General features: G+C 44.8%; 1 protein-coding gene across 1 annotated transcript in view; it reads left to right on the top strand.

The window, feature by feature from the left end:
- Positions 1-24758, top strand: part of DNAI1 (dynein axonemal intermediate chain 1) — a 259805-nt gene that overhangs the window by 234111 nt on the left and 936 nt on the right. The window lies entirely within an intron of this gene.

The following is a 24758-nucleotide window of genomic DNA, read 5'->3' as shown; positions in this document are numbered from 1 at the left end:
CCATAGAGGTGAGGAGAGACCAGATTGTCTCTCCTCACCTCTATGATCTAGGAGGACCAGAGTGACGTCACTTCCAGTCAAGGGCAGATGTAAAAGATTTATTTTTTTTTTTTAAGCAAAAGATCAGTGTTTGTTTTTTTTTTGTTTTTTTATCTGATGCTTCTAAAAGTAGAGGAGAAATTTGGGGTCCTATAGACCCTACATGTCTCCATAAAGTGGACCTGTCATCCCTTTTTTCTATTACAGGGGATGTTCACATTCCTTGTGATGGGAATAAAAGTGATAAAAAAAATTAAAGGGACGGTATAAAAAAAAAAGTTTAAACAAATAAAATAAATAAGAAAAGAAATAAAAGCACCCCCCATCCGTCCGTGCTCTTGCACAGAAGCGAACGCAAAAGTAAGTCGCACACACGTATGTATTACCGTGAGCGATATGGTGAGAGCAATAATTCTAGCGCTAAACGTTCTCTGTAACTCTAAACTGGTAACCAGTAAAAAATGTTTAAAGCCTCACCTATGAAGTTTTTTACATTTCGTAGTTTGTCGCCATTCCATGAGCACGTGAAATTTTATGCATGACATGTTTGGTATCTATTTACTTGGTGTAATGTCATCGTTTATATTTTACAAAAAAATTGGGTTAAATGTAAAAAGATTTTTTTTTTTTAAAGCATAAGATATATGTATATATACTATATATATATATATATATATTTTTTTTTTTTCGTTCTTTTGCTTTCAAAGGTAAAGGAGAGATGTGAGGTGTTATAGACCCCAGATCTTCCCATAAAAGAGGACCTGTCATCCCCTATTTCTATCACAAGGCACAAAGAATGTTTACATTTCTTGTGATAGGAATAAAAATGATTTAAAAAAAATTAAAGGGACATTGTAAAAAAAAAAAAAAAAAAATGTACATTTTTTTTTTTTACAGTGCCCCTATCCCTCCATGCTCGGTGACGCATATGGAGGTCGTGCACACATATGTAAACGGTGTTTGCACCACACATGTGAAGTATCGTTGCCCAAGTTATAGCGAGAGCAATAATTGTAGTGTCAGACCTCCTCTGTAGCTCCAACCTGGCAACCTGTACAAAAAAATGTAAATCATATCGTATTTTGTCGCCATTCCACAAGAATGCACAATTTTAAAATGTGACATGTTAGGTATCTATTTCGTCAGCATAACATCATCTTTTATATGTTACCAAAAATTTGGGTTATATAGTGTGTTCTTTTGCATTAAAATTCATTAAAGTGTATTTTTTCCAAAACAATTGCATTTTAAAAATCGCTGCGCAAATGATGTGTGAGATTAAAACAATTGCAATGACCACCATTTTATTCTCTAGGATCTCTGCTAAAAAAAAAAAATAATAAAAAAAAATATATATATATATATATATATATATATATATATATATATATATATATATATATAATGTTTGGGGGTTCTAAGTAATTTAGTAGCAAAAAAAAAAATTTTTACTTGTAAATAAAAAGTGCAAGAAACGGCCAGGTCCTTGGGTGGAACTCTTCCATACGGTGATCCTGTTGCTGTATATTGTGACACGGCAGGAAGTTTATTCATGCAGATTTGTACTGAGAAGTCCAATTTAAACACCATTGGCTGGATTTTATTATGTGCTGCCCCAAATTCAGGGGAAGTGAATGTGCATTTTTGGTTATTCTTATTAATAACTGCAGAGAAGCGTGCACATATACCAGAGCGCAGTACAAGGGGCGGTACTCCCAGGTGCAGAGCCGCGTGTCCTCCGCTCACCCCGGGATCTCCGGCACTGAGTGCGGATTGGTAATCCTTTCTATTTTTGGTAGAAAACACGATTTGCACATTCATTGCTCCCAGCCAGGAGTCTGACGCAGTGAGTGGACGGCGAGAAATGGCAGCACTCCCAGGAACAGCCTGCGTGGTGTATTCATTGTATGTACAGAAACATTGACTACCCCCCTCCGCTGTGTATACTATGGGAACGAAGAGCCAGACGTGCCAGAATCCCAACTCTGAAAGATCCTCCAATAAAGGAGGACTCCGCTGAGTGTGTGAAATGCCAGGCATGTCCATTAATAGACAGTTATCTAATCTAAGGATTTCAGCTGATTATATTCCACATACCTCTGTACCAGTTAAAGCTGAAGTCCAATCTGCCCATGTTTTTCCTGGTCCCTTTTCATCAATATTTTAAATAAAACCTTTCATGACGTACCTTATTTTAGACCCAGTGATGTCATCACTGGGACTCTGTGCTTCTCTATGCAATGCAGGCGGATTATGGATGATGGGAGGGGATGGCAGGGTGCTGTACAGAGCTTCCTGAAAACATCACATCACCCTGCCTCAATACTCCTCTGCAAGGAGTGGGCTGGCTCTTGGAAGGAGTTATGCAAATATCAAAATGACTTGATGGGTGGGTGTCAGTCTGGAGGAGTGTGCCTTCCATTTGTATGCAGACCACCCTAGGTAACACCCACATGTAATTCTCAGCCTCCATGATTGAAAAGAATGGTAGAGGATGGGACAGGCAAGGGTCAGGGTGGGGATGAGAGAGCTAGATGATGATGGATGCCTTTCAGCTAGGAAATGAGGCAGCCTCTATTTGGCTTTCTGCAGCTTCTAATGCACATTATGAGAATTTCACAGTGTGCAGTGCAGGGAAGGGGCGAGGCAAGGGGTAAGGAGTGGCAAGGCAACGGAAGGGTAAAGGAAGAGGCAAGGTGAGGGAAGGGGTAAGGGAATTGGCAAGGGGTAAGGAAAGGGGCAAGGTAAGGAAAGGAGCAGTGAAAGGGGCAAGGCAACAGAAGAGAAAAGGGGTAAGGGATGGGGCAAGGTAAGGGAAGGGGCAAGGCAAGGGAAGGGGCAGTGGAAGGAACAAGGTAACAGAAGAGAAAAGAAGTAAGGGAAGGGGCAAGGTAAAGGAAGAGGTGAGGGAAGGGGCAAGGGAAGGGGCAAGGGAAGGGGTAAGGGAAGGAGTAAGGCAAGGTAAGGGGCAGTGGAAGGGGCAAGGCAACGGAAGAGAAAAGGGGTAAGGAAAGGGGCAATGTAAAGGAAGGGGCAAGGCAATGGGTAACCGAAGAGGTAAGGGAAGGGGCAAGGCAACAGAATAGGGAAGGGAAGAGGCAAGGGAAGGGGTGAGGGAAGAGGCAAGGTGAGGGAAGGGGTAAGTTAATTGGCAAGGCAAGTGGTAAGGAAAAGGGCAAGGCAAGGGAATGGGCAAGGTAAGGGGAAGGCGCAAGGTAAGGGAAGGGGCAGTGGAAGGAACAAGGCAACAGAAGAGAAAAGAAGTAAGGGAAGGGGCAAGGTAAAGGAAGAGGTAAGGGAAGGGGCAAGGCAACAGAAGAGAAAAGGGGTAAGGGAAGGGGCACGGTAAAGGAAGAGGTAAGGGAAGGGGCAAGGCAAGAGGTGAGGGAAGGGGCAAGGTAAGGGAAGAGGCAGTGGAAGGGGCAAGGCAACGAAAGAGAAAAGGGGTAAGGAAAGGGGCAACGTAAAGGAAGAGGCATAGGAAGGGGTAAGGCAAGGGGTAAGGAAAAGGGCAAGGTAAGAGAAGGGGCAGTGGAAGGAAAAAGGCAACGGAAGAGAAAAGAAGTAAGGGAAGGGGCAAGGTAAAGGAAGAGGTAAGGGAAGGGGCAAGGCAACAGAAGAGAAAAGGGGTAAGGGAAGGGGCACGGTAAAGGAAGAGGTAAGAGAAGGGGCAAGGCAAGGTAAGGGAAGGGGCAGTGGAAGGGGCAAGGCAACGAAAGAGAAAAGGGGTAAGGAAAGGGGCAACGTAAAGGAAGAGGCATAGGAAGGGGTAAGGCAAGGGGTCAAGGGAATTGGCAAGGCAAGGGGTAAGGAAAGGGGCAACGTAAAGGAAGAGGCATAGGAAGGGGTAAGGCAAGGGGTCAAGGGAATTGGCAAGGCAAGGGGTAAGGAAAAGGGCAAGGTAAGAGAAGGGGCAGTGGAAGGAAAAAGGCAACGGAAGAGAAAAGAAGTAAGGGAAGGGGCAAGGTAAAGGAAGAGGTAAGGCATAAGGAAAGGGGCAAGGCAAGGGAAATTTTTCCACTGGAAATGTCAGAAAGTAAAATTTGGTTCACACCTTCAGGTGCCACTAAGCTGGGGATGGGGGGGGGGGGCACCTTTTAAATGCATCAAGGCAAAGGGACAAGAGAAGGGGCAATGTGAGTTAAGAGGGAAGGGAAGGGGCAGGGCGAGGTATATTTTCCACTGGAAATAATGTCAGAAACTTGGGTTTGGTTCACACCTACAAATGGCACTTAGGGTGGGCGGGGGGGCAATGGCATTTGCATGCGCCTTCATTTCTTTGGGCTACCCTATTCACAAGAACGGTGGAAAAGAAGTCCCAGACTCTTCTAAAAAAAAAAAAAAAACACCCCCATACAGTTTGGCATGTGTGTTGGCAGATGAGCGGTGACGCCATTACAATTAAAAAGCGTTTTCTGTGTGCGGGGAAAGAACGCGATTTTGCACGAGTGTCCGACCCTCATAGATGTGATCCGAGCTTTATAAAGTAATAAATCCGCTCATTTTTTAAAGGTGAAAATAAACAATTAAAAAAGATTTTGCTGATCACATCAGCAGAACGTTTCACCATTCTGGATAATAAGCCCCCTAGACCCGCCATGCAGATCTGGGACATGGAAGGAGATTGGAATTACCGGTGAGGAATGTCACCTTCCCATTGTCCTTGTGTGACAACCATCCTCCGATGTCATCCCGCCTCGTCTCCAGGTGACATTCCCCGACCCATTCTGTAACGCTCAGATCTGCTGCGTCCGCTGGAGTGACAGATAAAACACTGTAATTTCACGCACAATTCCCTCCGTGTCAGGAAAAGACAATTTTCTTGCTATCGGCCTATAAACTCCCATCCAGACACAGCAGCAGTATTGCAATGTGTGCGGAGATAGCGTCCGCCATGGCCCCTCCCACACCGTATTCCAAAGAACCCCCTGATGTCTAATGACAGGCCGCGTGTAGATGATAACCTGGGCTCTGCATGGTCAGGAAAGCCTTCCTACTGGTGTAATGTCTCTTCTTCTATATACAGTATCTCGCAAAAGTAAGTACACCCCTCACATTTTTGTAAATATTTTATTCTATCTTTTATTGTGACAACACTGAAGAAATGACACTTTGCTACAATGTAAAGTAGTGAGTGTACAGCTTGTATAACAGTGTAAATTTGCTGTCCCCTCAAAATAACTCAACACACAGCCATTAATGTCTAAACTGCTGGCAACAAAAGTGAGTACACCAAGAGAAAATGTCCAAAATAGGCCCAATTAGCCATTTCCCCTCCCCTCAGTCATGTGACTCGTTAGTGTTACAAGGTCTCAGGTGTGGTAAATTTGGTGTTATCGCTCTCACTCTCTCATACTGGTCACTGGAAGTTCAACATGGCACCTCATGGCAAAGAACTCTCTGAGGATCTGAAAAAAAGAATTGTTGCTCTACATAAAGATGCCCTAGGCTTTAAGAAGATTGCCAATACCCTGAAACTGAGCTGCAGGTTGGTGGCCAAGACCATACAGCAGTTTAACAGGACAGGTTTCATTAGAACAGGCCTCGCCGTGTTTGACCAAAGAAGTTGAGTGCACGTGCTCAGCATCATATCCCGAGGTTGTCTTTGGGAAATAGATGTATGAGTGCTGCCAGCATTGCTGCAGAGGTTGAAGGGGTGGGGGGTCAGCCTGTCAGTGCTCAGACCATACGCCGCACACTGCATCAAATTGGTCTGCATGGCTGTCATCCCAGAAGGAAGCCTCTTCTAAAGATGATGCACAAGAAAGTCTGCAAACAGTTTGCTGAAGACAAGCAGACTAAGGACATGGATTACTGGAACCATCTCCTGTGGTCTGATGAGACCAAGATAAACGTATTTGGTTCAGATGGTGCCAAGCGTGTGTGGGGGCAACCAGGTGAGGAGTACAAAGACAAGTGTGTCTTGCCTGCAGACAAGCATGATGGTGGGAGTGTCATGGTCTGGGGCTGCATGAGTGCTGCCGGCACTGAGGAGCTACAGTTCATTGAGGGAACCATGAATGCTAACATGTACTGTGACATACTGAAGCAGAGCATGATCCCCTCCCTTCAGAGACTGGGCTGCAAGGCAGTATTCCAACATAACGACCCCAAACACCTCCAAGGCGACCACTGCCTTGCTAAAGAAGCTGAGGGTAAAGGTGATGGACTGGCCAAGCATGTCTCCAGACCTAAACCCTATTGAGCATCTGTGGGGCATCTTAAAACGGAAGGTAGAGGAGTGCAAGGTCTCTAACATCCACCAGCTCTGTGATGTCATCATGGAGGAGTGGAAGAGGACTCCGGTGGCAACCTGTGACGCTCTGCTGAACTCCATGCCCAAGAGGGTTAAGGCAGTGATGGAAAATAATGGTGGCCACACAAATATTTGACACTTTGGGCCCAATTTGGACATTTTCACTTAGGGGTGTACTCACTTTTGTTGCCAGAGGTTTAGACATTAATGGCTGTGTGTTGAGTTATTTTGAAGGGACAGTAAATTTACACTGTTATACAAGCTGTACACTCACTACTTTACATTGTAGCAAAGAGTCATTTCTTCAGTGTTGTCACATGAAAAGATAGAATAAAATATTTACAAAAATGGTAGGGGTGTACTTACTTTTGTGAGATACTGTATAAATGTGTCCTTGTAGTGATAGAAGGTACCGGGGGGGGGGGGGCAATACTGTGTGTCTCAGGGGCCCCAAATGGGACAGTACACAAGTATTTATATCAGATTCTATTCAGCTTGACTGTGACTGATGCCACTGCCCCGGAATAAGTATTTCTGGGTGTGTGGTTAGGATCGCCTTGTACAAATGTTTGTCTCACAGATACAACGCGTTTCGGTAAAGCACTCCCCCTTCTTCAGGGATTGAACAACGCTTTTTTAAGTATTGATTTCAAATTCTATTCAGCTTGACTGTGAGTGATGACACTGCACTGTATCCCAAAACGTGCCATATGGCAGTTTGGCACCTGTAAAAATGCTGCTCCTTTTCAGAAGTGTGGGTCTGCCATCAACAATTGATGATGCTGCTGTGTGTCTGCTGAATGGCAGCGCGTTTCTCTGCCTGTTGGGAAAACCTGCAACTTTCCTGACACACAAAGGTCTGAACCCCGGCTCCGTATTTTTGCCAAGGGCCCCCCAACCTGCTAAAATGCACCTTACCAGAGCTGTGGCACCTTTGTCTCAGACCCGGATACAGGGGATCATGTGACCCTGTGTGGGTCTAACAGTCAATCACTAGGCTCAAACATTGTCAAATGACAGAGGAAATGACCTTTCTTCCCAGCATCTGACGCCTGTCTACATTTCAGTGCTGGCTTTTCCCAGACGCTGTGGTCTAGATTGGGTTACACCTGGATCTCTGGTTGCTGGAGTGACCAGCTCTATGAAGGTATACACTCACCTGCCACTTTATTAGATACACCTTGCCAGGACCGGGTTTGACCCCCTTTTACCTTCAGAACTGCCTTCATTCTTTGTGGCATAGATACAACAAGGTGTTGGAACATTTTGCTCCACAGTGACACAATAGCATCACACAGTTGCTGCAGATTTGTCAGCTGCACATCCATGATGCCAATCTCCAGTTCCACCACATCTCAGAGGTGCTCTATTGGATGAGATGTGGTGAGTGTGGAGGCCATTGGAGTACAGTGACAGGATCTGGTGAGTGTGGAGGCCATTGGAGTACAGTGACCGGATCTGGTGAGTGTGGAGGCCATTGGAGTACAGTGACCGGATCTGGTGAGTGTGGAGGCCATTGGGGTACAGTGACCGGATCTGGTGAGTGTGGAGGCCATTGGAGTACAGTGACAGGATCTGGTGAGTGTGGAGGCCATTGGAGTACAGTGACCGGATCTGGTGAGTGTGGAGGCCATTGGGGTACAGTGACCTCATTGTCATGGTGAAGAAACCAGTGGTGAGATGATTGGAGCTTTGTGACATGGTGCATTATCCTGCTGGAAGGAGCCATCAGAAGATGGGGACATTGTAGTCATAAAGGGATGGACATGGTCAGCAACAATACTCAGGTAGGCCATGGTGTTTAACCACTTTACCACCGGAGGATTTTGCTGTCTTACGTCCAGGCCACTTTTTGCGATTCGGCACTGTGCGACTTTAACTGACAATTGCGCGGTCGTGCGACGCCGTACCCAAGCGAAATTTAAGTCCTTTTTTCCCCACAAACAGAGCTTTCTTTTGGTGGTATTTGATCATGATCAAATGTAAAAATCAAAATTTTTTAAAATTTTTGGCCAATTTGTTTTCTGTTACATATGTTTGGTAAAAAAATTCACAATAAGCGTATTTTGATTGGTTTGCGCAAAAGTTATTGCGTTTACTAACTAAGGGAAAAATTTCTGTCATTTTTGGTGTTTTTTTTTTTTTTTAACGAGTAATGGTGGCGATCTGCGATTTTTTTTTTGCGGGACTGCGACATTGCGGCGGACAGATCGGACCCTTGACTGACATTTTTGACACTTTTGGGGGAACCAGTGACTACAGTAATCAGTGCTATTAATATGCACTGTTACTGTAATAATGACACTGGCAGGGAAGGGGTTAATTTTATTGGAGAGGGAGGGGTTAATGTATGCCTGGTGCTTACTGAAGTGTGTGGGGGGAGGGGACTCAGAGACACAGGGACAGATCCAGGGTTCAGCTATGCTGAACACTCCGATCTGTCACTCCTTGTCACTGAGGAGATCCGCCCGCTTTGTTTACACAAGCAGACGGATCTCTACACTCGATTCCCCGACGATCGGGGAAGAGCGGCGGTGATCACCGCCGCTCCTCCCCTGGCCCGACTCCCGCTGTGACTGAATACAGTGGGAGCGAGCCTCCGGCGGCGTGCGAGCGCCGCCCATAAGGGGAGGAGTCCAGCGACGTATGTCTACGTCGCTGGACGGGAACGAGCCACTGTGCCGCAGTAGAGGCACAGTGAGCGGAGCTAAAGTGGTTAAACAATGCTCAATTGGTACTAAGGGGTCCAAAGTGTGCCAAGAAAATATTCCCCACACCATTACACCACCACCAGCCTGAACCGGTGACACAAGGCAGGATGGATCCATTCTTTCATGTTGTTTGCACCAAATTCTGACCCTACCAACTGAATGTCTCAGCTGAAATGGAGACTCATCAGACAAGGCAACGTTTTTCCAATCTTCTATTGTCCACTTTTGGTGATCCTGTGCGAATTGTAGCCTCAGTTTCCTGTTCTTAGCTGACAGGAGTGGCACCCGGTGTGGTCTTCTGCGCCCGGGGAGGGGTGTCAAACTGATGGCCCTCCAGCTGTTGCGGAACTACAAGTCCCATCATGCCTCTGCCTGTGGGAGTCATGCTTGTAACTGTCAGCCTTGCAATATCTCATGGGATTTGTAGTTCTGCAACAGCTGGAGGGCCGCCAGTTTGACACCTGTGCCGGGCGTAGCTCATCTGCTTCAAGGTTGGATGTATTGTGCGGTCAGAGATGGCATTCTGCATACCTTGGATGTAACCAGTGGTTATTTGAGTTACTGTTGCCTTTCTATCATCTGGAACCAGTCTTCCCATTCTCCTCTGACCTCTACAAGCCATTTTCCTCCACACAACTTCTGCTCACTGGATATTTTCTCTTTTTCCCACCATTCTCTGTAATCCCGAGAGATGGTTGTGTGTGAAAATCCCAGTAGATCAGCAGTTTTTGAAATACTCAGACCAGCCTGTCTGGCACCACCAACCATGCCACGTTCAAGGTCACGTAAATCACCTTTCTTCCCCAATCTGATGCTTGGTTTAAACTTCAGCAAGTCATCTTCACCACGTCTAGATGCCTAATTGCATTGAGTTGCTGCCATGTGATTGGCTGATTAGCAAATTTTGTTACCAAGCAATTGAACAGGTGTACCTAATAAAGTGTCTGGTAAGTGTATACCGTCCTTATCATGGTGACGCTTGGCATTCACAGAGAATACGTTCCTCTTCCTCTGATATGTCTCATTCTCCAATATATATCCAAACGCCGATTCCACAAATAGAGCGTCTGTCATTCATCGGGCAGGTGCTGTATTAATGGCCCAATCACTGGCTTTTATTCTGTTTAATGCAGTCGTCATCATTGAGAAGACGAGACAATGGCGTCACCAGACCGCCACATCTGCGCTATTTACCAAACAGACACCAATTATCATAAATAGACGTTTCATGACTCCCTCTGCTAGTAAAGCGCCATGTGACTCCTGGATTTTATAGAAATAGGAACCTTGTTTAGCCTGCCATGAAATGCGTTTTATATTATAGGGATACTGAGGCTCCCTGGTGGGAATGGACGGGGGTGGGGACAGCCTGCTGCTGCATTCCTGACTGATGGAAAACGAGGTCTGACTGCAGGTGTTTTGGCAGCCTATCTGTAACTGACTAGCCCAGAGATGGCAAACCTTGGCACCCCAGATCTTTTGGAACTACATTTCCCATGATGCCCAACTACACTGCAGAGTTCATGAGCATCATGGGAAATGTAGTTTCCAAAACATCTGGGGTGCCAAGGTTCACCATCACTGGACTAGCCCATCACTGTTAGGGGAGGGGCATGTTCTTCTGATGAGTTATTATGCAGTCTGTTTAATCTGATCTCTCCTACTCTCATTTCTGTTGGTCGGTTTTTTGAGTCTGTACAACAATGCATCTCAGGCTGCAAGTGGTATATGTGGAGTAATTATATACAGAATTTTGTATTTATCTAATGAAAAAGAAATGTTAAACAATAAAATGTATTTCTTCATGATAATTGTAATAATATCTGTTACTCTAAAACTGGAACTTCAGCCAACTTTTGTGAGATTTGAATGAAGCGGAGAGGGGTTAGAATCTCTGCCAGGTGTTCATAGGAACCATTGTCCCCTTTGGGAAGCTTCTACTATACTTCTATGTGTGGGGGTTGGTACCTCAGGCCAAGTTTGGTGGGACTTTTTAGGCAAGTATAAGTATTTTCCAGGATATCTTTAAAGGCAGAGGAAGCCGAAACGCGTAGGGACAAACGCAGGAGAAATCTCTACTGAGATTATCCGAAATTGTCACCGATTTTCACATATGTCACATAATTTTCTGACTTTGGACACTCTTTCACTTGGGTCTATCACCCAAACATTCACAAAACGTACTTACCTGTATCATATTCAAGATATTAAATATTCGTTGTTTTATCTAAAGATATCCTGGAAAATACTTATACTTGCCTAAAAAGTCCCACCAAACTTGGCCTGAGGTACCAACCCCCACACACAAACTCTTTAGGGACGACGGCAAAACCCATATACTTTATAGGCTAATAGTGATCTAAAAACTTTTTCTACTATACTATAAACATCAGACATGAAACGTGAACAAAGCATATCCCTCTATAGTGTGTACTCAATAGTGTGTGTATAGTGTGCGTCTCAATCCAGAGCACTAATGCCTCGTACACACGCATCGATAGTTGGACGTGAATTTTCCTCCAACGTCCGATCGGCCGATTTTCGGCTTGTTAGTATGATGCTTCCGACAACCGACTGCGACTTTTCGGCCGAACAAAATCTGGTGTACATGCTTTAAAATTTTTGTTGGCCGTCAACAGAACGGCCGATTTTCCGTCAGTCAGTACAGATTTCGGCAGACAAAAATCTGATGAGCAAGACTGGGCATGCTCAGAGAAGAAAAAACACACGGAAAGTCAACCATCACATGACATCACTTCTGAAGTTGGTTGTTGTTGGCCGAGAAAATTCGTGTGCAGTCTAGAGCACATTTCAACCAACACAACAACACTGGACAAAAGACGGCCGATCGGTCGGCCAACAATTGTTGCGTGCGTACGAGGCTCAAGTCAAGACCTGCTGTATGATGGTGAATGGCAGTCTAAGCCTGGACCCCTGCCAGGCCACACCCCCAGCGTTTTTCACTCTGCCCACTCGTGGGGATGGGACGACCTATCCGCAGTTCAATGTAGGCTGGTGGTCCTTAACCACTTGCCGACCGCCGCAAGTACATATACTGCGGCGGTCAGCCCCTCACAGGCAGAGTGACGCACCGGTACGTCACTAGCCTGTGAGACTCTGGGGAGCGAGCGCGCGCCGGCGGCGGCGCGCTCCCGCGTGTTCACGGACCCCCCCGCGCGTGTGACCGGCGGACCCGATGTCCGCCGCTCACTCAGCGATCGTCGGTGGAGAGGGAGAAAGTCAGGCGGCTTGTGTAAACAAGCCGCCTGTCATTCTCCCCTGTGTAGAAACTGTGATCACACGGTTCTACTATGTAGGACCGTTGATCACGGTTTCTACAGCTCAAGCCACAGCCAATCACAGTTAGAATCACGCCCCTAGGGACACACACAGCCCCTCCCTCTCAAATAAAGTTAACCCCTTCACTGCCAGTGTAATTTTACAGTAACAGTGCATATGTATAGCACTGATTACTGTAGAAATGTCACTGGTAACCCCAAGAATGTCAGTCAAGGGTCCGATCTGTCCGCCGCAATGTCGCAGTACTGCAAAAAAAATCGCAGATCGCCGCCATTACGCATGAAAAAAAAAACAACAAAAATGACAAAAATCTTTCCCTTTGTTAGTAAACGCGATAACTTTTGCGCCAAACCAATCAAAATACGCTTTTTGCGATTTTTTTTTACCAAACATATGTAGCATAAAACAAATTGGCCAAAAATGTTAAAAAATTAAGATTTTTACATTTTTTGGGGGCAATTTCATATAAAAAAATGTGAAAAATATTGTTATTTTTGCAAAATGTATGCTCTTTTTTTTGTTTATAGCACAAAAAGTAAAAATCGCACAGGTGATCAAATACCACCAAAAGAAAGCTCTGTTTGTGGGGAAAAAGAGGACGCCAAATTTGTTTAGGTACAGCGTCGCACGACTGCGCAATCATCTGTTAAAGTCACGCAGTATCGAATCGCAAAATACCCCCTGGTCTTTAAGCAGCCAAATCCTCCGGGGCTTAAGTGGTTAAGAAGTTAAACTGTTATCACAAGGTTGGAAGAGCACAATTGTCTACAACGTCCTTGTATGATGTAATATATACCGTATCCTTCACTGGAGGCACCTAAACGCCATCATTGGGAGAAGGGTCCACATACGTTCTACCATATAGTAGGTGTGATGGTCAGGTGTCCACAATCTTGGCCACATCGTGTAGTTCCCATATTCCTATTTCTAGAAACAAGGTGCCAAAGTGTAATTCCAGAATATCCACGGGAGGATAACGCTGCTCTGTAGATTTTTTGGAGCCATTCTGTAGCACTTGATAAATGAGCCCCCTGTGTCGGTTAATATGAGGGGGGTTACAAAGAGTTAACGAGAGCACTCCTGGGAGGACGCAGCGCGTTGCCCCCCCCCCCATCTCTCTGCAGAACACCCAGAATCTCTGTATAAGGAGTAGTGTGACGGCGCTGGCCCCGGGGCTGTGTGTTATTATAGAAGCACCAGCTGAGAGCTTTGTGTGTGCAGAGAGTGAGTCCAGCGGGCTGTGATTAATGAGGCCTTTCTTCTCATCCCATCATGTCTTCATCGTGGAGTAAACCTGCCATTACAGCACGCCGCTCCAATATCTGACCTACAGTATCTCACAAAAGTCAGTACACCCCTCACATTTTTGTAAATATTTTATGCTATCTTTTCATGTGACAACACTGAAGAAATGACACTTTGCTACAATGTAAAGTAGTGAGTGTACAGCTTGTATAACAGTGTAAATTTGCTGTCCCCTCAAAATAACTCAACACACCGCCATTAATGTCTAAACCGCTGGCAACAAAAGTGAGTACACCCCTAAGTCAAAATGTCCAAATTGGGCCCAAAGTGTCAATATTTGTGTGGTCACCATTATTTTCCAACACTGCCTTAACCCTCTTGGGCATGGAGTTCCCCAGAGCTTCACAGGTTGCCACTGGAGTCCTCTTCCACTCCTCCATGATGACATCACAGAGCTGGTGGATGTTAGAGACCTTGCGCTCCTCAACCTTCCATTTGAGGATGCCCCACAGATGCTCAATAGGGTTTAGGTCTGGAGACATGCTTGGCCAGTCCATCACCTTTACCCTCAGCTTCTTTAGCAAGGCAGTGGTCGTCTTGGAGGTGTGTTTGGGGGTCATTATCATGTTGGAATACTGCCCTGAGGCCCAGTCTCCAAAGGGAGGGGATCATGCTCTGCTTCAGTATGTCACAGTACATGTTGGCATTCATGGTTCCCTCAATGAACTGTATCTCCCCAGTGCCGGCAGCACTCATGCAGCCCCAGACCATGACACTCCCACCACCATGCTTGACTGTAGGCAAGACACACTTGTCTTTGTACTCCTCACCTGGTTGCCTCCACACACGCTTGACACCATCTGAACCAAATAAGTTTATCTTGGTCTCATCAGACCACAGGACATGGTTCCAGTAATCCATGTCCTTAGTCTGCTTGTCTTCAGCAAACTGTTTGTGGACTTTCTTGTGCATCATCTTTAGAAGAGGCTTCCTTCTGGGACGACAGCCATGCAGACCAATTTGATGCAGTGTGCGGCGTATGGTCTGAGCACTGACAGGCTGACCCCCCACCCCTTCAACCTCTGCAGCAATGCTGGCAGCACTCATATGTCTATTTCCCAAAGAAACCTCTGGATATGACGCTGAGCACGTGCACTCAACTTCTTTAGTCGACCATTGCAAGGCCTTTTCTGAGCAGAACCTGTCCTGTTAAACCGCTGTATGGTCTTGGCCACCATGCTGCAGCTCAGTTTCAGGGTCTTGGCAATCTTCTTATACCCTAGGCCATCTTTATGTAGAGCAACAATTCTTTTTTTTTTTTCAGATCCTCAGAGAGTTATTTGCTATGAGGTGCCATGATGAACTTCCAGTGACCAGTATGAGAGAGTGAGAGCGATAACACCAAATGTAACACACCTGCTCCCCATTCACACCTGAGACCTTGTAACACTAATGAATCACATGACATTGGGGAGGGAAAATGGCTAATTGGGCCCAATTTGGATATTTTCACTTAGTGATATACTCACTTTTGTTGCCAGCAGTTTAGACATTAATGGATGTGTGTTGAGTTATTTTGAGGGGACAGTAAATTTACACTGTTATACAAGCTGTACACTCACTACTTTACATTGTAGCAAAGTGTCATTTCTTCAGTGTTGTCACATGAAAAGATAGAATAAAATATTTACAAAAATGTGAGGGGTGTACTCACTTTTGTGAGATACTGTACATAGCCGTGTCCCGTCCGCCTTCTCAGAGCCCTCACTGCTCCAAACCCCACATTTATCTGCAGTGAAAACTATCTGAGCTCCCCATTGTCACCAGCCAGAGGGAAGATTTGAGATTGGCAGCTGGAGACTGAAAGTCTAAAAGTTGAAAAAAACAAAAATTCCATCAATGAAACTGAAATTCCTGGTGATGTTTCCTAAGAAAGAAATTTCCTACCGCCGATCTTTCTTCGATCAAAACGCCAAATCATTCATTTCTTTTGACTGCCATCTTGTGTCTCTGGGTCACTTTATTGATTGGGCAGTTATGAAATAAAGTCAATCTCCAGATTCCTAGAGATAGTTAAGATGAGAAATCTCAATGAAACAATGGGGGCTCATTCATACCACCAACTTAACGCAATCGCAATTCAAGGTCAAACAAAATACGAATACAGTATGTTTTTTTTTGCCAGATGAGACCAGTGCCCTGGGTTAGGGTTAATTCTAACCTGAACACTAAAGCTGGCCATATAGGGTTTAGGTTTTTTTAGAAAAAACTTGACCAATTCCCCCATCCACCATTGAAGGGGAATGTGGGAATTCTCGTATTCTGACAGCGAGACTCCTCTGCAGTCAGAATACATGCTCTTTGGCAGCAGCGGTGATCAAAGCAATGATTTCCAACAAGACAGTTCATTGAGAAACTAACCGTTAGATCAACTTCTCATTAACGGGAACATCCATAGATGGATTGAAATCGGCCCTACTGAACCTGCTGAATTTCTATCCATCTATGGCCACAACAACAAGTTGTAGTTCAGCATGAGTAGAACTGCTTTTGAATGCATAAATAACGCTCATCCAATGGCACTTTTCCACTGCAAGTACCGGCTAGTACCGGCTCGGCTCTACTCGGCCCTGCTTGGCCCGGTTTGCTTTTCCACTGCTGGTACCGCATGGTATAGTGTCCGAACGGTTCGGTACGGTACGGTATAGGTTTGCTTTTCCACTAAAGTAGTACTAAAGTTAAGTGGGTGGGATAACAACGGGGTGGGTGGGATTCTCTGACCAATCAGTGGCTAGTAGTGACTGCATGCAAAGGATTGTGGGATATGGTACCAGTTTGGTACCTGTTGTTGGAACCACAATCGAGTAGGTACTGTTTTTTTCAGAGCTGTACCGTACCGTTCGGCTCCATGCAGTGGAAAAGCAAACCTATACCGTACCGTACCGAACCGTTCCGACCCTATACCATGCGGTACCAGCAGTGGGAAAGCACAAAAGCGTGCCGAACCGGTACGGTTCCATGCAGTGGAAAAGCGCCACAAATGATGCAGTCAGCATTTTTATTGTCCTAGTTTGCTGAATCTGATCTGAGCTCCTGCTTAGTGATTGTTTGTGTTTGACTGGAAGGTCACACTGTATGGCCAAAAGTATGTTAATCCCCCTCCAAATGATTGAGTTTAGGTGTTCCCAGTGAAAGGTACTGATAATACTATAGCCTACAAAGACATTTCAGACAATTGTGTGCTTCCAGCCCTGTGATAACGCTACTACACGACCAGAGTTGTATAAAGTACTCGAAACCCATACTTGAGTAAAAGTACAAGTGCTCGATCAAAAAGTGACTTGAGTAGAAGTACTAAAGTATTCAACATTTTTTGTACTTGAGTATTGCAAGTAGTTTTTTTTTAACCACTTGCCGACTGCCGCAAGTACATATACTGCGGCAGTCAGCCCCTCACAGGCAGAGTGACGTAGGGGTACGTCACTAGCCTGTGAGCCGCTGGGGAGCGAGCGCGCGCCGCTGGTGGCGCGCTCCCGCGTGGTCACGGACCCCCCCCCCGCGTGTGACCGGTGGACCCGATGTCCGCCGGTCACTCAGCGATCGTCGGGGGAGAGGGAGAAAGTCAGGCAGCTTGTGTAAACAAGCCGCCTGTCATTCTCCCCTGTGTAGAAACTGTGATCATACGGTTCTACTATGTAGGACCGTTGATCACTGTTTCTACAGCTCAAGCCACAGCCAATCACAGTTAGAATCACGCCCCTAGGGACACACTTAACCCCTCCTTCCCCAATAAAGTTAATCCCTTCCCTGCCAGTGTCATTTTGCAGTAACAGTGCATATGTATAGCACTGATTACTGTAGAAATGTCACTGGTACCCCCAAAAGTGTCAAAAATGTCAGTCAAGGGTCCGATCTGTCCGCCGCAATGTCGCAGTACCGCAAAAAAAATCGCAGTTCACCGCCATTACGCTTTAAAAAAAAAAAACACCAAAAATGACAAAAATCTTTCCCTTTGTTAGTAAACGCGATAACTTTTGCGCAAACCAATCAAAATACGCTTTTTGCGATTTTTTTTTACCAAACATATGTAGCATAAAACAAATTGGCCGAAAATGTTAAAAAATTTTGATTTTTACATTTTTTTGGGGGAATTTCATATAAAAAAATGTGAAAAATATTGTTATTTTTGCAAACTTTACGCTCTTTTTTTTGTTTATAGCGCATGATCAAAAAATCGCACAGGTGATCAAATACCACCAAAAGAAAGCTCTGTTTGTGGGAAAAAAAGGACGTCAAATTCGTTTAGGTACAGCGTCGCACGACCGCGCAATTGTCCGTTAAAGTCACGCAGTGCCGAATCGCAAAATACCCCCTGGTCTTTTAGCAGCCAAATCCTCCGGGGCTTAAGTGGTTAAATTTTGCTACTCAAGTACTGAAAGTAAAAGTACCAGTAGTTTTGAAAAAAAAAATTGCTACTCAAGTACTGAAAGTAAAAGTACAAGTACTGTGTTATGTAGTTATTAAAGAAAGAAATCAAAAGTTTGAACATCATATTGTTTTTTATTATTTCAAACGCAGCTTTTATTTATACATACAGTAGCATTTATTTTCGTATGCGCTGATAATACACATGTTTTGAGCTTCATGAAACCTGCCATCTACTGTTCTGGCAGTGGTAATTTTTATAATAGTAACGAGTAACTATGCAGCAAAAAAAAAAAATGATGATGTAAAAGTGGAAGTAGGAGAAAAAAAATTCTACTCTAGGAAAGTACAGATACCGCCTTTCGGTACTTAAGTACAGTAGTGAAGTAGTTCTACTTAGTTACTATACATCTCTGTACACGACCCTGTGCATAAAGCCAGCTTCATGAAGACATGGCTTAGCCCAGGGATTCCCAAACTATGGTCCTGCAGTTTTTCAGGAACTACATTTCCCATAATGCCTGGTCATGTCTGTGAATGTCAGAGTTTTACAATGCCTCATGGGATGTGTAGTTCTGCAACAGCTGCAGGGCCGTAATTTGGGAATTCCTGGCTTAGCCAGTTTGGTGTAAAGGAATTCAAGTGTTTTACACAGTCGGCCCCATATAGACATGGTTTGATGAGTTTGGCTTTAAAGCGGAGTTCCGGCCACAGAATCGTTTTTTTTTTAATCAATACTTCCCAAACTGTCACCCCCCCCCCCCCTTCATACATCAACTAATCAATTTTTTTACAGTATAGTAATTGATTGGCAATTATAAAATCTTACTTTATAAAATGTGTCCTGACTGAGCGCCGCCATCTTTGTCCGGGTTCCCCTGAAGCCGCTGTGTGTAAATGGATGCCCTGCTTCCTGGTTCGAGATGGAGGGGGGCCGGTGAACGCAGCGCGAAATCTCGCACATGCCCAGTACTATGCGATCGGCATAGTATAGGGATGCCTATCATTGCGTTATTTCCTGTTTGCAAATAACGCGATGAGAGCAGTGGCCGGCCGCCTACATCACTGCCCATTGCATCCTGGGAGTGATGAGTAAGAGCTCCCAGGACGCATTGCGGGACAGGAAGTGACGGCGTGGGCCGCGGCCGCAGAGGGAGGAAGTGGAAGGAAAGGTGAGTATATTTTCTTCAATAATAAGGTAAGTAAAAAAAAATAAATCGTAACTACCCATTTGTTTTTCAGGTATCAAATACGGGTAGTATGGTTGCTTTCAAAAGACTCTTAGACGTACATCTCAAGGATCAGAACATTCAGGGGTATAAGAGATGATTACAGCCACACACACCTACACAGGTTGAACTGGATGGACTATTGTCTTTATTCAACCTCACCTACTATGTAACTATGTAAAAATAGCAAGCGGATGGCCCCAAAATCAATTAGGTCGATTTTGTGGCCGGAACTCCGCTTTAAGGAACTCTAGTGGTCTGCACAAAGCCAGCTCCATATAGACATGGTTTGATGAGTTTGGTGTGAAGGACCTCAAGTGGTCTGCACAAGGCTAGATCCATAAAAACATTGTTGATGAGTTTTATGTGAAGGAACTCTTTTGGTCTGCACAAAGCCAGCTCCAAAAAGACAAGGTTTGAGTTTGGTGTGAAGGAGTTCTAGTGGTCGGCACAAAGTCGGCTTTATAAAGACGTGGTTTGAGGAGTTTGCTGTGGAAGAACTCAAGTGGCCTTCACAGAACCCTGACCTCAACTCTGTTGAATACCCTGCAGGTGAATTGGAATGCCGATAGCATGTCACAAATATTGTTTTGTTTGAATGAGCAGAATTCCCAGAAACACTCTACAAAATCTTGAGGGAAGTTTTTCTAGAAGGAAGGGGGCATTTATATTAGCAAAAGTGGGCCAAATCCATAATAATGGCCATGGTTTTGGAATGGGATGTCCAGTACTGGGACAGGTTCATCTAACTCCCAGGGCAAGAATGTGGAACTGCAACCCCTCCCCCACTTTTAATGCATGGCGTAAAATGGATTTACTGCCCTGTGTCCATTCTCCCCTTGCTCCGCTGTGCCCAGGGCAGCTCCCCTTCCCACTGACCCCTTGTCCCGGCCCTGGGGATGTCCAACAAGATCATATATATATATGTGCTCAATGGTCAGATGTCCTTCAAAGTTTGGCCAAATACTGTTACTTGGTTGCTGAGTGATTTTACTTTTTTCCACGTTGAAAACGAAAGAATCTCCACCTTTATAGCTACTCATGTTATCCAATGCAACCCTGGATGACCACCACATACCAGAGGTTTGTAGCTGCCTAGAAAAGAATTGTATATGGTAAACAGAAAAATAAAATAGTTAAATAATAAATAATATAATAATATAATAATAATAAAAATAAATAATATAATAATAATAAAAATATAATAATAATAAAAATATAATAATATAATAAATAATAAAATAGAGCTCCCCTTCCATCTACGGATAGAAATTAACAATCCAGCCCTAGGATCAATACAGTATATACCGTCACTCCATATGCTTCCGTAAGCGAAGGGGAGTGTGTTCCTCTAAATCAGGGGTCTTCAAACTATGGCCCTCCAGTTGTTCAGGAACTACAATTCCCATCATGCCTAGTCATGTCTGTGAATGTCAGAGTTTTACAATGCCTTGTGGGATGTGTAGTTCCGCAACACCTGGAGGGCCATAGTTGGAGGGCCATAGTTGGAGGGCCATAGTTGGAGGGCCATAGTTTGAGGATCCCTGGTCTACAGATCAAGACATCATCAACGAGGAACAACCGATATTTAAAGTATCAAGAAATGCTTTATTGAGAAACAATATTAATTATACAAAAATCACACTTACCACCATATGACCAGTTAAAAAATGACAATGTTGTCAATGACTCAGGTAGCTACCACTAACACTCATCCATCCACTCGCAAGCAAAAATATATGGATATATTAGCAACACAGCGATCCCAAGCTATAAGTAGCTATGACTCCACACGGGCAACGGTGGCTCAATAACAGGGGGATCAGTATAGTGTTCCGCAGATCAGTGCATGCAAACCATATACAGTATCTCACAAAAGTGAGTACACCCCTCCAATTTTTGTAAATATTTTATTGTATCTTTTCATGTGACAACACTGAAGAAATGACACTTTGCTACAATGTAAAGTAGTGAGTGTACAGCTTGTATAACAGTGTAAATTTGCTGTCCCCTCAAAATAACTCAACACACAGCCATTAATGTCTAAACTGCTGGCAACAAAAGTGAGTACACCCCTAAGTGAAAATGTCAAAATTGTACCCAATTAGCCATTTTCTCTCCCCGGTGTCATGTGACTCGTTAGTGTTACAAGGTCTCAGGTGTGAATGGGAAGCAGGTGTGTTAAATCTGGTGTTATCGCTCTCACTCTCTCATACTGGGCACTGGAAGTTCAACATGGCACCTCATGGCAAAGAACGCTCTGAGGATCTGAAAAAAAAGAATTGCTGCTCTACATAAAGATGGCCTAGGCCAGTGATGGCGAACCTTGGCACCCCAGGTGTTTTGAAACTACATTTCCCATGATGCTCATGCACTCTGCAGTTAAGCTGAGCATCATGGGAAATGTAGTTCCAAAACATCTGGGGTGCCAAGGTTTGCCATCACTGGCCTAGGCTATAAGAAGATTGCCAAGACCCTGAAACTTTAGCACAGTGACCAAGACCATACAGCGGTTGAACAGTACAGGTTCCACTCAGAACAGGCCTCGCCATGGTCGACCAAAGAAGTTGAGTGCATGTGCTCAGCGTCATATCCAGAGGTTGTCTTTGGGAAATAGACGTATGAGTGCTGTCAGCATTGCTGCAGAGGTTGAAGGGGTGGGGGGTCAGCCTGTCAGTGCTCAGACCATACTCCGCACACTGCATCAAATTGGTCTGCATGGCTGTCATCCCAGAAGGAAGCCTCTTCTAAAGATGATGCACAAGAAAGACCACAAACAGTTTGCTGAAGACAAGCAGACTAAGGACATGGATTACTGGAACCATGTCCTGTGGTCTGATGAGACAACCAGGTGAGGAGTACAAAGACAAGTGTGTTTTGCCTACAGTCAAGCATGGTGGTGGGAGTGTCATGGTCTGGGGCTGCATGAGTGCTGCCGGCACTGGGGAGATACAGTTCATTGAGGGAACCATGAATGCCAACATGTACTGTGACATACTGAAGCAGAGCATGATCCCCTCCCTTCAGAGACTGGGCCACAGGGCAGTATTCCAACATGATACCAAACACACTTCCAAGAAGACCACTGCCTTGCTAAAGAAGCTGAGGGTAAAGGTGATGGACTGGCCAAGCATGTCTCCAGACCTAAACCCTATTGGGCATCTGTGGGGCATCCTCAAATGAAAGGTGGAGGAATATAAGGTCTCTAACATCCACCAGCTCTGTGATGTCGTCATAGAGGGGTGGAAGAGGACTCCAGTGACAACCTGTGAAGCTCTGGTGAACTCCATGCCCAAGAGGGTTAAGGCAGTGCTGGAAAATAATGGTGGCCACAGAAAATATTAACACTTTGGGCTCAGTTATTTTGAGGGGACAGCAAATTTACACTGTTATACAAGCTGTACACTCACTACTTTACATTGTAGCAAAGTGTCATTTCTTCAGTGTTGTCACATGAAAAGATAGAATAAAATATTTACAAAAATGTGAGGGGTGTACTCACTTTTGTGAGATACTGTAGATAGATTGATTACAGGTGGATCAAACCGATAGCAGTCCCAGGGTTATTAACCAGTCTCTTGTATATCAATAACCATAACAGGTATGGAATATATCTGTAAGGCCGTGAACTGGGATAGGGATGAGCTGCAAAGCTGAGCACTGGTGTGTAAGAGAGGATGAATTAGGTAGTAGATCAAGATAGTAACTAAATAGGAATGAAATGTCCTGTTTCTTGTGTCCCAATATACACACATTGCAGTTGCAGGGTGCACCGGTTTGCCATTTACACCGCTCTGGAATCATAAGGATATGAAGGTAGAGTGAAAACAACAGCAGGGATTTTATGTATAGGTATATGGACCCTAGAGGATAAAGTCCCAGTAGATCTCACCACCCCCTGAGTATCCCAGACCATGTAGTTTACACTGGACTCCAGCTATCTTCACAGGGGGAATGATCCCGCTCCCTACACTTCCAGCACCAGGTGCTGTGATCTCTGTGTGCACTTCCTTGATCAAGCCGTGGTTCACTTCCTGCTGAAGGTGAGGTGTCAGAAAAAGCTCAACCGAGTCCAAACATGTTGACGTGTTTCACTCGTTGTGAGCTTCTTTGGCTCCGAAGACACGTGAAACGCGTCAGCATGACATCATCACGTTGGAGATGTTTGGACTCAGTTGACCTTCTACCGACACCCCACCTTCAGCAGGAAGTGAGCCGCGGCTTGATCAAGGAAGTGCACATGGAGATCACAGCGTCTGGTGCTGGGAGTGGGATCATTCCCCCTGTGAAGATAGCTGGAGAGTCCTACACAGTCTGGGAACCTCGGGGAGTGGTGAGATCTTTAATCGGTTTGATCCACCTGTAATCTATCCATATGGTTTGCACTAACTGATCCACAGAATGCTATACTGATCCCCCTGTTATTGAGCCACCGTTGCTTGTGTGGAGTTATAGTTACTTTCCTTATAGCTTGGGATCTCTGTGTTGCTAATACATCCATACATTATTGTTTGCGAGTGGATGGATGAGTGTTAGTGGTAGTTACCCGAGTCCTTCACAACGTTGTCATTTTTTAACTGTTCATATGGTGGTAGTGTGATTTTTTTTGTATAATTATTATTGTTTCTCAATAAAGCATTTTTTGATACTTTTAACCACTTAAGCCCCGGAAGATTTTACCCCCTTCCTGACTAGGGTTTTTTTTTTGCGATTTTTTTACTGTGTGACTTTAACGGACAATTGCGCGGTCGTGTGACGCTGTACCTAAACGAATTTGACGTCCTTTTTTCCCACAAACAGAGCTTTCTTTTGGTGGTATTCGATCACCTGTGCGATTTTAACAAAAAAAGAGCGTAAATTTTGCAAAAATAACAATATTTTTCACATTTTTTTATATGAAATTCCCCCCCCCCCCCCAAAAAAAATGTAAAAATCAAAATTTTTTTAACATTTTTGGCCAATTTGTTTTCTGCTACATATGTTTGGAAAAAAAAAAATGCAAAAAGCGTATTTTGATTGGTTTGTGCAAAAGTTATTGCGTTTACTAACTCAGGGAAAGATTTCTGTCATTTTTGGTGTTTTTTTTTAGCACGTAATGGCGGCGATCTGCGATTTTTTTTGCGGTACTGCGACATTGCGGCGGACAGATCGGACCCTTGACTGACATTTTTGACACTTTTGGGGTTACCAGTGACATTTCTACAGTAATCAGTGCTATACATATGCACTGTTACTGCAAAATGACACTGGCAGGGAAGGGGTTAACTTTATTGGGGAAGGAGGGGTTAAGTGTGTCCCTAGGGGCGTGCTTTTTACTGTGATTGGCTGTGGCTACTACTGTAGGAACAGTGATCAACGGTCCTACATAGTAGAACCATATGATCACCATTCCTACACAGGGGAGAATGACAGGCGGCTTGTTTACATCAGCCGCCTGCCTTTCTCCCTCTCCACCAACGATCGCCGTGTGACCGGCGGACATTGGGTCCGCTGGTCACACGCACTGACTTCCCTGTGAACAAGCCGTGGCGGGCGCGCGCTCGCCCGCTATTG

This window comes from Pelophylax lessonae, assembly GCF_965119305.1.
Source record: "Pelophylax lessonae genome assembly, chromosome: 1".
NCBI lineage: Eukaryota > Metazoa > Chordata > Amphibia > Anura > Ranidae > Pelophylax > Pelophylax lessonae.
Note: the sequence above shows the minus strand (reverse complement) of the source record. Positions and strands in the feature narration are given on the sequence as shown.